General features: G+C 37.7%; 1 protein-coding gene across 8 annotated transcripts in view; it reads left to right on the top strand.

The window, feature by feature from the left end:
• The window catches only part of VPS13B (vacuolar protein sorting 13 homolog B), a 465257-nt gene that overhangs the window by 90046 nt on the left and 363156 nt on the right, over window positions 1-12055 (top strand). The gene's annotated exons all lie outside the window — the stretch shown is intronic.

Below are 12055 nucleotides of genomic sequence, written 5' to 3'. Positions count from 1 at the left end.
GCAATGAATTGACAAGAGCGAGAGCAATTCATGTTGATCCACCAGTAATGTGGTGGATGAAGATCTGGCTTGTTTAATGGTAAGAGGTTGTTAAGCAATGAAATTAGCTCCTGCTGTTGTGGCCTTTACCAGCAAGGTACTACTGTGATGACGATGGCACCTCTTAGGATTTGCTGCATGCTAAAGAGAGGACTAGAAGTGTATAAGGGGGGATCAGGTGAACTCTCATTGTTACAGAACTAATTGAAACCTTTTGGCAGGACAAGTCCACTGGAGTAATGCTGCTTTGAACTAGGAATTTCAGTAGGTTTGGGAGCTGGAGGGTTGTGAGATGCAGCCATCGTGCAGTTCGGTGCAATTTTGTGCTAGTAAGAGGCAAGTGGACCTTGCTGGCAAGAAACACAGAGGCAGATATCCAAAGACTGTGAACATTAGATCATAAATCCAGGAAGTTTTCCAATAAATTGACACTTGGGTCTTGAATTTGGCAGCCTGCTTTATTGACTAGTCACAGTAAATCAAGAGCAATGTCAATTTAGATTGAATGTGGATTATGTTTCACATGGGCAGTTGAGGGGCATGCTCAGTTCCTGGGTCAGAAGCAGAAACAGGTTGAAAACACATGAAACTCATTTCGTAGCATTCGGTTGTGACTATTAGTTATGTCAGTAATTGGATCTAACTGCCAGATGAAAATTCAAGGTATCCTTCGAAACGGAAAATCTCTGAGATTGCATGCCTGAACAGATGCCATCGGCGTATGGGACAGCGCAGACAGAGTCATGTGAGTCAGTCAGCACGTGTGAAAACCTGCTTGAACTGCTGAGATATGCCAGTGATATGGGCTGTGCAAGAGCTGACAGAAACAGGCATTCTCCTGGGTTCTGAAGAGGTGGTTGTGTCAAATTGCCTCAGATGTGAACAATCAGCCTAGGCGGTGCGCTGAGTTACTTCAGCTTTATGCACTTCTATGCCATCACCTAGAAAATGCATAAAAGACCCATAATAGGAAATCAGGCTCTTTTTTTGGTAGGTGTTTTCACTGTGGCTCTGCATCTTTGTTGGAGGAGTAGGTTATGAATATATCAGAGTTAATTGTGAGCAGCACTCTAGGGTGGTGAATAGTTTTGACAAGAGGATGATCTTTCACTGATAACATCTCTTTCATTATAAAATCATAAGTAGGCTGTGCTGGTGTATGAGGATGAAGATGCTGAAGGAATCTTTGCTAATGCTGTGCAATCTTTTTTAATATTCACTGATATCAATGTATGAAGGTTCAACACGAACATTTTGTGGCGCTTTCAGCTGTGCTCTTCTGGAAAGACTTGTAGGCAGTTCCCAAGTCGGACCCTCTGTCCAGCAGGGGTTTTGCACTCTGCCACATGACTCGCAGCTTGATTATTGGGACTGCAAATTAACTTCAGTTAGAAACCTCAAGTTTAACTTCTTTTTTTTAAAATCAAGTCCAGATCTAAAGTTACTGCTTCTCAGCAGATGTGGCAGACAGCATTCAGCAAATCTGTTAAAAGTGAACTTTTAATCAATGTAAATTGGAAGCAGTTGTATTTTTCAGTATCCTCTGTGAGGAGGAAAATCAGCCAAGCTGACTGCAAAGGTTGGTCATCTGTAGTGTTTCCAGTGTAATTATTTAGGCTAATTAATTGTCAAGGCTCTTCATTGAAAATAAATTAAGCCTATTAACTAATATCTGTCCAAGGAAAGTGATTGCACATGGTGAATACATTATCCTGGTTTTAGTAACCGTTGCCAGCAGTATTTGCTGACGTTAGTTCTCAGAACAAGTTAAAGGAATGCAGTTAAAAATATGTAGGGTTTTCAGGGTTAAAGCTGCTTTTTGCTTTACTTGTGACACACAAGAGATGTAAAACTTCCTGTCACAGTGCTGAAGTGCTGTTCTGTAGAACTGATGCTGAAGAAAATTTGAACCCCTAAGATAAACTTTTTTTTTTTGCTGGTTGTATTTGAAAGTTGTTTCTTTTAGTGTTACCACCATCTGTAGAAAACTGATGAGGATTTTCAGTGATTCTTGCTTTGAGTCTTTACCTGTGTCAACTCTAGCCTGTGTAGGTCCATCGGTAGCAATTCATTACGCGCAGTGGTTGTCCTTTTTTTCCCCTAGAATTTTACCTGCAATTTGATGCCTTTTTTTTCCTCCTTTCATTGAGTGATGAAGAGAAATAAAATCTCTGAGGCTGTGTCTAAATAAAACATTCCAGAAAACAGTGGCCTGTCATGGCTCAGTTCGAGTCCACACACCTACCTATTGCTGTTCCTTCCTTCACTTCCCCTCCCAAAAAGGGGAAAAAAAAATAAAACTAGGAAAGATGAGGCCAGGCTTCAGACTGTGGAGAGCTTTTGGCATGGTTGGTTCCTTCAGCATTGCTTAGGCATTGTTTGAGAAAGTGTCAGCTGCCATGGCCCCAAACTATGGCAGGGAGCAAGCTAACAGGTAAATAGTATGTATGGTCACAGACCGTTACTGATGGTGACACTTGGCCACGTTTACTTGGCTAATAAAGATATAGCCTGCTGGAACTAAGGGCATGAGGCACAACTGTTGTGCCTTCTTGTTAGCCAGACCCATTCAAATGTTGGTTATTACATAGATTTTGAAGGAGCGTACCTTAGTGTTACTCTTTCCCCTTCCGCTTTTCTCTTTGCAACTTCTTTTTAAGAAAATGGCATGGGAATCGTTAGGGATGAAAGCACCATTTTAAGAAATTTGTACTTGTTCAATTCTGTAACTTGAAGAAAAAATTAGATCGACTTTTTCAAGCATTAAGACTTCTCATATAGTCCTTGTAGAATTATATTGCTGAAATGATAACATTATTCACCTTGTGTACCAAATAATCCTCCTTCACACAAGTGCTGTTTATACACTTTTTTCTTATTGAATAAGCTGTACAGAATTGCCAATTTTATCTTTTTACGGTTATCTTCATTATGATTATGGAGCGCTATTGTGTTGCTGGACAAGCATGTCCTTCTTCACCTCTGTAGAGCTTGCCTGGGATGGTAGGCTTCAGTTCTGCCTGGAGTAAGGTACCTGAAAATCCCAAGTTTTAAATTATGTACCTATTTTTGTAGGCATGTTAATGTGGCAAGCTCAGATCAATTTGATAACCATGATAATTCTAATTTTTATCCATTAGAAATCATTTACCATGTATGCTTTTAAGAAAACCGTAAGGGATTTAAAAGTATATTTTTACTTATTTTTGTTTGCTGATATTTTACTTGTATTTACTCTAAGTTTAATGACTCAATAAATATTTCAGTAGAAGGAAATATATTTGGTAAGCATGATTAGAATATTCCTTTGATACTCAGTGCTGTCAATGGCTTAGTGGCTTGCTTTGGAAGTAAGTGTACTCACCTTTTCTTTTAGATTTGGCTGTGCACATACATGACAGCAAGAAACCGTTTCTCTGATGCTGTGTTTTATTGGCAGCATCTTTTCTTCAGCATGAGTGTATGTGATTATTTTGGTGGTCTTAACTCATGACATAGACCTGAGACTTTCAGAGTGGATCAAACAAAACTAAATGCATAAAAAAACCTACGTCCATAGAATCTGCTTCCAAGTTTATCTTGCTTTTGAGAGGGCATAATGTAAAGTCAATTCTGGAATCAGTGCATGAGATTGTACTTCACAGACTACAACTACTGTTAAATCTAAATCTTCTTAGTATTATGCATTTACTGAGATTTAACATAACAAGCTAATGTTTTGCTTTAAATAGCTTCTGAAATACTTAATAATTCTTTTGAGGTTACTAATTAATGAGCCTACAATATAATTGAAATACCCTTTATACTCCTTCTGCTGTTGATGCACTATTTATACGTGGGGCATTAACACACCCTGTTCATCCCTTTTCTGGTAATGGAAAAAACAAAACACCCCTTCTGCCTTCCAGCAACTTCCTTTTGTTGCCGTATCTTTTATTTTAAAGGAAATTAGAAGTGGCTATGGGTTACTTGCAGGCAAAGAAGAGTAGAGTTAGGTGCATTTGTTTGTCTTTAGAGATTCAGAGGAGTTCAGTAGCTGCCTGTGAATACAGAAATATGACTGCTTCTAGCCTTGTGTACTTTCTGGCATCTCCATTCAATGCAATATTTTGAAGCCTTTTGTTATAGCTAATGTGGACGTGTACCTTCTGACCTCTCTGACCTTCATGATTTAACTATAAAAAATTTGCCAGAATTTCAGGCAGCCCTTTGTCTCTCACTGTAAACGCATCTTTTACTACCAAAAGATCACTGATATGCAACAAAATAAGCAATATGCAGAAGTGTTTAGCAGAAGAAATTCATAGAAAATCCAGCTTATGTCTTTGGACAAAGTTTCTTATTTAGGTCAGTTCTTAGTGCTTACTTGAAGTTGGTGTTCTGCTTGACTCTTTGGCAGGGAATTGAAAACTGTGTTAATTTCCAAGATGTTTAAACTTTTCAGAGTGGAAACAAAAAGGCACTTTTGTGCTTCTCTCAGAGAGCTGTGGACCAGCTTTTAACAACTTTGCAACTGTTAATCTTCAAGAAAAAATCTAACTAGGCAAAGTTACCTAGGTTTGGTCACATTTTTGCCAGTTTCAACCAATTTTCATATGGCTACTTAGAGGTGAATTAAGACATTCTAGAAAGGTGTGTGTGAGCAATTTGCAAGGGGGGGCAGGTAAGGGATATGTGTATGTTAGCATCTGTGGGAGGTTACACTTGAGCATTTTCCCTTATGTTCTTCTTCCCATCTTCTGAGCATTTTATTAGAAATACTCAAATGATGTTTCTCTTCCTTTTTATTTTCTGTCTTTTAAAAGTCTTTTTTTTTTTTTTTTTGGTGTCTTCATCCTTGTTCCTTCATCCAAAATCTGTTAAGCTCCCCTGATCATTTTTCTTTTCTTCCTATCCTGTGAAACCTGAGAGGAGAATATAAAACTGTGGCCCTTTTTGTGTCTCTTTCCTTCTTACCATTCTTACCATTTCCACCAGGATTAGGAGGATGCTAAATTACCTAGACAGTTTTTTGTGAGACAGCAAAGTCTGTGGATCTGCTCAAAGCAGTTTCTCACCCTTGCTCCCCAGAAAGAGGCTATTTTTCAATCCTTTCTGCTTCCATTCCTCCATCTCAGCTCTCACAAGCCACTGTTCCTAGCTTGCAAGACTTGCTTTTGTCCTTACTCGAGGAGATGTCTTCAGGTGAGAAGAAAACAAAGCCTCTGTTCCCCATATCTGCATTCTTGAGAAATCCTCACAGCTGCATCCTTTGGAGAAGGATCGGATTTATGGGGTAGCCACTTTTCTTCCCCATAATGTAGGACTCTGGACTACAGTTTTTCTGGTGTTTCCAGAATACAGGGTAGTGTCGTAGCTCTGGTCATTGGTGCTCTGGCAGATCGGAATGTCTTCCACATAGACAGAGACCATGAGCTGGGGCGTACATGTATTTCAGGTTATTTCTCAAGTAATATATGTATAATCTTCAAACATGTATAATTTCCAAAAAAATGTAAGAAATAACAAAGGTAGGAGTTGCATGAAACATTGGGGTAGAGAAAGAGTCTGAGACTTGAAATCCTTAATAGACTGGAATGGACTAAGAAATTTAATATCTCTGCCTTTTTTGAAATAAATTGGTTAGGAGGTAACTATTTTGTATTTGAGCTGCCAAATTTTGCAGCTTCCTTGGAAATAGGAAAGGTAATTGACTTAAAAACAAAATGGTGAATGCAATTTTAAAAGACCATATTGGATAGAAATCTATATATAAAAAAGCAACACTTATTTGTGCTGATAGTAATTTAGTGTTATAAAAATATGCTGTAAATGACTGTGTGACTGTGTTATTAGCTGCTGAATTGACTGTGTGAATTTCCCCCAGGTTGGAGGGGATGCTTTCTGTGAGAGCTAGTGCTTTTAATTCTGGCAGCATGAAAGGAAGGTGGATGTCACAGCTCTTCTCAGGGCAGCCACAGTCACGACTCTTCTTCTCCTGATAACGCCAGTTTTTAGCAGAGATCTCCGTGTCGGATGGCAGCAGCTTTTGTGTCTTACTCCTGCCCTGTGCCTTCGTGTCCTGCAGATGACTCTGTCAATGCAGTTTTCCTCAGTGAGCACCAACATGTTTCTGAGTCCTCCTGGCTCCCTGTTTTACCTGCTAATGGCAACCAAATGGCTCCGTGTGGCAGCTTTAGAGGATTGATTTAAAGGCTGTTGCTGCTGCTTCTGGGAGTGTGTGGAGGGGGAAGGAGGAGAGGAAAAGGGAGGGGGAGAGGCTTTGTGTCTGGATAGTAAAGTAGGCTACTTTATGGGACGGCAGCTCCCCAAGCTCTGTTCCACCCCTGTGGCTGCTGAGATTGGATTACACTACAGTATCTAAAGCAATGATACTTGGTTTACAAATGCTACAGAAAAAGCAACGCCCTCTTCTTTCTTTCTCTTTATAAAAACAAATCTTTGCTCTTTGGAGATTTATGGACAGTAGCGATTTTTACTTTTACCTTGCTCCCACTGGTTGTTTTGTTGGTCTTGGTCATTTGCAGTTGTTCAGCTGCAGCATCTCCAAATTTCTGTGGATTTCCATCCCCTGCATCTTCCCCAGGAAACTATCACTTACCAGCAGCCTAGTGCTCCTCAAAAGAAACCAGGCATACCTCAAATAGTAGATGTGAAAGTGCTCAGTGTCCAGTTCCTTCTGTGCCACCTTCATAAAGCCAGTGGTTTCATATAGGAAGTCCCTCCTTCTTTTCAGATTTCTTAATCTTTTTTAGTATTTGATCTTTTGTCATAGCTGTGCATGCCACGTTTCTCCAGCTCCTTATATTTGTATCTAATTGGACATAATGCAGCTCAATGTCATATCCCTTCCCTTTTCCCCAGTAATAACCACAATAAATGACAATAAGATTTCTAGACTCAAAAAAAAAAAAAAAAAAAAAGAAAAAAATGACAGACCTTCTTGCAGAAATAAAGAATAGATAAATAATGTGAGTAAAGAAAAAATTGTCATCAATCAAATTCTGTAAGGTAAGTTTCTTATCCCTTGTTTTCTGATTTCCCCCGAACACCTTGGGGAATTGTGGAGATACAGCTCTTCAAAGATATAATTTCATGCATAAGATTCAGTTGGTGGCTGATATGTGTAAAGCTAACCATATATATATATATATATAAAGGACTAGACAAGGCTGAGTAATAATACTTAGAGCAGAGAATTTGGAATTGCATTATTTTAGAGTTTTTGTATATCGATTTAATGATTCTACATGGGGAGAAATATGAACTAGTGATTAGAAAAAGTTTTTTTCAAAGGAGGAAATAACAGTTAGTGGCTGACTTCCACTTGCAATTTGGTGAGAGTGCAGATCCTTGATATCTGTCCCAGTGATGAGTAAAGCCAGGAAGCTGAATTTGGTCTGAACTTCGTAAATATGGTTTTGTAATGCAGCTGCAGGTTTAATGAGTTCCTGCGTTACAGGTTCAGCAGCCGCCTTTGTTTATAATGTGTCCATAAATAAGACTGAAAACCCAACCCTTTTTAGGTTTTCTCTTGTTCAACAAGTTTCCCTTGACAACGAGGGTTTTAGCCCAAATGCGTTGCATTTTGGGGCATGTTGCCTATGACTGAACTCTGTGGAGGTAGACTGCTTTCTTGCTTTCTCTCTCAAACTTTCATTCCAGTGGATAGAAAGACTCATCTGATGCTTGGTGTGGCTGGTTTCAAACCTAGAAAAACTAAGAATTTCCTGTCCTCACATTCCAGGTGTTTATTTTTTCTTACTGCCTTCAGTGTTTTCTCCTGACGTCTCACAGTAGATGTTGTGACAGCAACCATCCCACCAAGGTCACTGCTTCTCGCTTCCTGGTTGCTTCACAAACCAGTGGTATTATTCTCATGTATTGATCATTGTTTTTAATGTCTGGTTGTAACAAAACAACCTAAATGATGTAAAAGTGAACCAAGGTTACAGTTCCTTGGTTAGGGAGGTTACAGTTCCTAACATGTGCGTCCAGATTCTTGCATTTTTTTTTTGCTTTGGATTTGTTTCAGCAAGGTTTCTTCCTTTTTAGATATTTATTTGATATTAATAATCATTTTTGATCTTGTAATCATTTATTTTCAATTTGCAGAACAATTCCTTTTTTCTATTAAAACTTCCACTGCGTTGAGAACTGAGAACAAAAATTTTCTAGTCGCTTCCTAAGATATATTTAAGTTTGGACTTTACCTGTTTTATTTTCCCAGTTGTTTGTGGAAATCAAGGAAATCTGTTTTTCTGAAGTTCTTGTATAAATTAACACTTGACAAAGGTTTTTTCATCGTTGTCGATTTCAATTCCAGAACTGATGCTAACCAAATGAAAAGCTACACAATAATCAGCTTAGAAATGATTGTATTGTTCCCTTCTAAACCCAGATCTGAAATTTGTGGAAAGAAAAAAATCATAAAAAAAATAAAAATAAAAAAGTTGATAAATGTCCAAGTTCATTGTTGTCTCCCTTGCAATAAATTGTATGATTAGCAGTATTTCATACAAATAAGAGAACAAAGATAGCTGCAGCTGTCTCACCTGCATAAGAGATGATTTAAGAGTTCAGGCATCCTTTAGTGAAATCTATAGAAGAGCAGAAGAGCTGTCAAAGGCACAAGTCTTGGAGATGTTTCTGGAATTAAGTGTTCCAAAGTAAGTTTAATTATTTAGTGGTAGTAAGACTTGGTTCTCTAGCACAAATAACTCTGTGTTGCTGTCTTAAAGACTAAAACCTGTGGCAGTGTATGTGGCTGTGTGATATGACATATGATAACAGTGACATAATTGTGCATTAAAAATAAATCAATTCATAACTGTAGTGGTTAAATTCCTTTCCCTTCTTCTTCTACCTTCATGCTGCCTTCAGAGTTTTGATATTTGTTGTTTGCCTTACCTAATAGCAGCTACTTAAATGAGGTGAAGTGAAAGGATCAAAATAGTCCTTTTTTTTTTTTTTTTTTAAACTTGATGTAAAGGGTCAGATTAAGTAGGAATACATACTTGGTGTATATGTGTAGGTAAAACCTTTGTTCCTGTTAAGTATAAAGCCAGCATACATCATATTCTGTTCGCAGAGGAGGAAAGGTGTACAAATGCTGGGTGAAGTTATTTAGGCATTTAAATTGCATTCAGGTTCTTCTAAGGCACAGTTGCTGGGTTCTAGTAGCAGGTTACTGGCTTTGTTATTTTGGAAAAAATGAACTAATAGTTTTTTACTGTACAGGATATGAGTAATAACAAAAATTAAATTTTTGGAAACATTTTGCAGGTTCCAGCTTTGCAGTTAGGGACTCTATATAAACCTCTGGAGCCAGCTGTTCACCGCTATATTCTTTCAATCATTCTGAGGTGTTGATTTTAAAAGAATGAGTTGCTGTTCCTGAAGTCTACAAACTGAAAATATTTCATAGCAGGCCTGTGAACTTAACATGGATTGGTTATATTGGTGCCTGTGCGTGGTGTATAATAAGGACCAATTCATGTTTTCATTCAAAAATAGCGAAGAAAACTATTTTCTTTAATGGTACGCCAGATTTATCCAAATATTTCAGCAAGTCTGTATTACAGTTTGTCAGCAAACTGGGTACAACCAAAGTGTATTTAGAAATCATTTAATTAGGACAGATTCATTTTCACTCCATGCCACTACACAGCAAGACTTGCTTGTTCATATTTCCTTAAATTTATTCTGGAATTTGTCCAAGCTGAGCTTTAATGAGTAGTCTATCCCGCTAGTTACATTAGGATTTATTTTCCCCTAGAGAAGAGTGTTTGAATTGGTAGTTTTTTAACCTGTTCAGTTAAATGAACATATGTTCAGGACTGCATCTTAACTCTTGAGTGTAAGGGTTTGAGAAATAATTATTTGTATTGTTGTTACAATTTTACAGTGCAGTTGAAGGGGTGGTTTTAGAATCCAACTGGGTCACAACTGTTTTAAGGTGGTGATGAGTTTTGATATGAAGTCACATTCAGTTGCTTAATACACATTTAATGATACAGGACCAAAACATAGATCTGACTTGGTTTACTGAAAAAAAAATATAAATAACTATTTTCATTTATTGCTTGAATATATCTTTTGGGCCATAAAAGATGGTTAAATTTAGCTCAGTACCTTATTAATGAGCGATTTTCTGTATTAACAGGTGCAGTTTGGTAGCAAGCTTGTATTTTAAGTTCTTTTAAATGCATTATTTGTGTTTCAAAACTATTATAATAAATCCTGAATTATAAATGCACTTTCATCACTAGCCAGCTCTAGTTAAAATTTCCTTAAGCAACATTTGCTGCACACATGGTACAATACCTACCCCCTCCCCACACCTTTACGGACTTGATTTTTTTTCTGTAAAAAAAGGATTTATTTTCTTCAACTTCCTATCCTATAAAGTCATCTGAAAAAGAACAGTCCAGTGTATTCCTCTGGGATTGTTAAAATACAATATGCTTAGAATTTGCATATTATTTCAAAGAAAATATTTCATAGGCTGATATTACCCATAAGGGGATATTTTATGTGAAACTTCTAAGTTTCACGTAGTTCAGTACAGTAGCTGTAATATGTATTAAATGAATAGCCCAACTTTTAAAGCAAAATCTTTTCCACTGCTGCATTGTATGCTACTGTTGTGACAGCTCTTCACAGGACTCTGTAGTACATGAGTTTGTTAATACAAATGTGTTATTTTAATGGAATAATTGTGTAGTTGTGATTGTCCTGAATATTGTTGAAAAAGTTTTTTTCTTCATTTTAAATTTTACAGTAGGGAACCTGTTTTTTGAAATCTTTTTCTGACATGTTTAATTTTAATCCTATTTAATGATATACAGAAATAAGGAGAAAAGGTAGAAAATATTACTTAGTAATGGCAAAAAGGAAAAAAAAAAGTTACAGTGCACCTCTGCACTGAGATGAATAGTAGGAAATCACAGTAAATGGCTTGATAAAAGCAATGTTATGAAGCGTTCAGATTGATGTCACAACACATGACATTTCTTTTGATATATTTGCAAAAAGCTTTACTAACACAGAATCACAGAATTTCTAGGCTGGAAGAGACCTCAAGATCATCGAGTCCAACCTCTAACCTAACACGAACAGTCCCCACTAAACCATATCCCTAAGCTCTACATCTAAACGGCTTTTAAAGACTTCCAGGGATGGTGACTCCACCACTTCCTGGGCAGCCTGTTCCAATGCCTAACAACCCTTTCAGTAAAGAAATTCTTCCTAACATCTAACCTAAAACTCCCCTGGCGCAACTTTAGCCCGTTCCCCCTCGTCCTGTCACCAGGCACGTGGGAGAACAGGCCAACCCCCACCTCACTACAGCCTCCTTTGAGGTACCTGTAGAGAGCAATAAGGTCGCCCCTGAGCCTCCTCTTCTCTAGGCTGAACACGCATATCTCATTTTCAGGATTTCTACATAAGAATGCTATGTAAGAGTAGGACTACACCAGAGTTAATAATTTTACTTGTATAATCTTGAGTTTTAAAATCACTTTTTATTTGTTCGGTACGTAGCATTTTGTTCTTCAGGGAAGGATTATCCCAAGTACAGAATCACCTTGTATACTCCTTTCTGCATGCACTCCATTACTTGTGCACACCTTTTCTGCTTAAATTGAAAAGCTGACAAAGCTGACAGCACAATTATCGTTAGCTCCAAATGAGTCACACCTCAGAGGCAGTTCTACTGCTGTGTTTTTTCCTTCCCTTTCCTCTCAATGTTTTTGAGATGGACTACCATGATTCCAGGCTTTTATAAGGCTGAATAACCTTGGTCTAACAAATGCTGATTACTTTTACAGAAGGCTACAAAATGCTTTTTTTTTTTTTTTTTTTGGGGGGGGGGGGGGTGTCTTCTGTCTGTAGTTGCATCCATTTTCTGAGGATCTTTCATGGGTGTCTTCTGTTGTAAAAATGAGCTTTTCATTTCTTCCTGTGTTTTTAGCATGGCACAACAGAATTAGCTGTTGCAGATGGGCTTCATCTA

The sequence above is a fragment of the Anas platyrhynchos genome, chromosome 2 (assembly GCF_047663525.1).
Source record: "Anas platyrhynchos isolate ZD024472 breed Pekin duck chromosome 2, IASCAAS_PekinDuck_T2T, whole genome shotgun sequence".
Classification (NCBI taxonomy): Eukaryota; Metazoa; Chordata; class Aves; order Anseriformes; family Anatidae; genus Anas; species Anas platyrhynchos.
This window is presented reverse-complemented; position numbering and strand designations above follow the sequence as displayed.